A 3,176-nucleotide genomic window follows, 5' to 3' on the forward strand; every position below is an offset into this window, starting at 1 on the left:
TCGTCTCAGTTGGTTATGGGTACTGAATAAGTCATCTTTCTTTATTATTCCAGTCATCTCAGTGGTTAATGGGTACTGGCTAAGTCAGCTTTCCTCATTATTCAAATCGTCACAGTTTTTAATGGGTACTGAATAAGTCATCTTTCTTTATCATTCCAGTCATCTCAGTGGTTAATGGGTACTGGCTAAGTCAGCTTCCCTCATTATACAAGTCGTCTCAGTTGTTTATGGGTACTGAATAAGTCATCTTTCTTTATCATGACAGTCGTCACAGTTGTTAATGGGTAATGTCATCTTTCTTTATTATTCCAGTCATCTCAGTGGTTATTGGGTACTGGCTAAGTCAGCTTTCCTCATTATGCAAGTCGTCTCAGTTGTTAATGGGTACTGAATAAGTCAACTTTCTTTATCATGACAGTCGTCACAGTTGTTAATGGGTATTGAATGAGTCATCTTTCTTTATTATTCAAGTCGTCCCAGTTGTTAATGGGTACTGAATGGGTCATCTTTCTTTATTATTCCAGTCGTCCCAGCTGTAAATGAGTACTGAATAAGTCATCTTTCTTTATCATTCCAGTCATCTCAGTGGTTAATGGGTACTGGCTAAGTCAGCTTTCCTCATTATTCAAATCGTCACAGTTTTTAATGGGTACTGAATAAGTCATCTTTCTTTATTATTCCAGTCATCTCAGTGGTTAATGGGTACTGGCTAAGTCAGCTTTCCTCTTTATGCAGGTCGTCTCAGTTGTTTATGGGTACTGAATAAGTCATTTTTCTTTACTATCCCAGTCATCTGAGTTGTTAATGGGTACTGGCTAAGTCAGCTTTCCTCATTATGCAAGTCGTCTCAGTTGTTTATGGGTACTGAATAAGTCATCTTTCTTCATCGTCACAGTTGTTAATGGGTATTGAATGAGTCATTTTTCTTTATTATTCCAGTCGTCCCAGTTGTTAATGGGTACTGAATAAGTCATCTTTCTTTATCATTCCAGTCATCTCAGTGGTTAATGGGTACTGGCTAAGTCAGCTTTCCTCTTTATGCAGGTCGTCTCAGTTGTTTATGGGTACTGAATAAGTCATCTTTCTTTATTATTCCAGTCATCTGAGTGGTTAATGGGTACTGGCTAAGTCAGCTTTCCTCATTATGCAAGTCGTCCCAGCTGTAAAAGGGTACTGAATAAGTCATCTTTCTTTATCATGACAGTCGTCCCAGTTGTTAATGGGTACTGAATAAGTCATCTTTTTTTATTATTCCAGTCGTCCCAGTTGTTAATGGGTACTGAATAAGTCATCTTTCTTTATTATTCCAGTCGTCCCAGTTGTAAATGGGTACTGAATAAGTCATCTTTCTTTATCATGACAGTCGTCCCAGTTGTTAATGGGTACTGAATAAGTCATCTTTCTTTATTATTCCAGTCGTCCCAGTTGTTAATGGGTACTGAATAAGTCATCTTTCTTTATTATTCCAGTCGTCCCAGTTGTTAATGGGTACTGAATAAGTCATCTTTCTTTATTATTCCAGTCGTCCCAGTTGTTAATGGGTACTGAATAAGTCATCTTTTTTAATTATTCCAGTCGTCCCAGTTGTAAATGGGTACTGAATAAGTCATCTTTCTTTATTATTCCAGTCGTCCCAGTTGTTAATGGGTACTGAATAAGTCATCTTTCTTTATTATTCCAGTCGTCCCAGTTGTAAATGGGTACTGAATAAGTCATCTTTCTTTATTATTCCAGTCGTCCCAGTTGTTAATGGGTACTGAATAAGTCATCTTTCTTTATCATGACAGTCGTCCCAGTTGTAAAAGGGTACTGAATAAGTCATCTTTCTTTATTATTCCAGTCGTCCCAGTTGTAAATGGGTACTGAATAAGTCATCTTTCTTTATTATTCCAGTCGTCCCAGTTGTAAATGGGTACTGAATAAGTCATCTTTCTTTATTATTCCAGTCGTCCCAGTTGTAAATGGGTACTGAATAAGTCATCTTTCTTTATTATTCCAGTCGTCCCAGTTGTTAATGGGTACTGAATAAGTCATCTTTCTTTATTATTCCAGTTGTCCCAGTTGTTAATGGGTACTGAATAAGTCATCTTTCTTTATTATTCCAGTCGTCCCAGTTGTTAATGAGTACTGAATGAGTCATCTTTCTTTATTATTCCAGTCGTCTCAGTTGATAATGGGTATTGAATGAGTCATCTTTCTTTATTATTCCAGTCGTTCCAGTTGTTAATGGGTACTGAATAAGTCAGCTTTCTTTATTATTCCAGTCGTCCCATTTGTTAATGGGTATTGAATAAGTCATCTTTCTTTATTATTCCAGTCGTCCCAGTTGTTAATGGGTACTGGCTAAGTCAGCTTTCCTCATTATTCAAATCGTCACAGTTTTTAATGGGTACTGAATAAGTCATCTTTCTTTATTATTCCAGTCATCTCAGTGGTTAATGGGTACTGGCTAAGTCAGCTTTCCTCATTGTGCAGGTCGTCTTAGTTGTTTATGGGTACTGAATAAGTCATCTTTCTTTATTATTCCAGTCATCTCAGTGGTTAAAGGGTACTGGCTAAGTTAGCTTTCCTCATTATTCAAATCGTCACGGTTTTTAATGGGTACTGAATAAGTCATCTTTCTTTATTATTCCAGTCATCTCAGTGGTTAATGAGTACTGGCTAAGTCACCTTTCCTTATTATTCCAGTCGTCCCAGTTGTTAATGGGTACTGAATAAGTCATCTTTCTTTATCATTCCAGTCATCTCAGTGGTTAATGGGTACTGGCTAAGTCAGCTTCCATCATTTTGCAAGTCGTCTCAGTTGTTTATGGGTACTGAATAAGTCATCTTTCTTTATCATGACAGTCGTCACAGTTGTTAATGGGTATTGAATGAGTCATCTTTCTTTATTATTCCAGTCGTCCCAGTTGTTAATGGGTACTGAATGGGTCATCTTTCTTTATTATTCCAGTCGTCCCAGTGGTTAATGGGTACTGGCTAAGTCAGCTTTCCTCATTATTCAAATCGTCACAGTTTTTAATGGGTACTGAATAAGTCATCTTTCTTTATTATTCCAGTCATCTCAGTGGTTAATGGGTACTGGCTAAGTCAGCTTTCCTCTTTATGCAGGTCGTCTCAGTTGTTTATGGGTACTGAATAAGTCATCTTTCTTTATTATTCCAGTCATCTGAGTG

The sequence above is a fragment of the Lottia gigantea genome (assembly GCF_000327385.1).
Source record: "Lottia gigantea unplaced genomic scaffold LOTGIsca_36, whole genome shotgun sequence".
NCBI lineage: Eukaryota > Metazoa > Mollusca > Gastropoda > Lottiidae > Lottia > Lottia gigantea.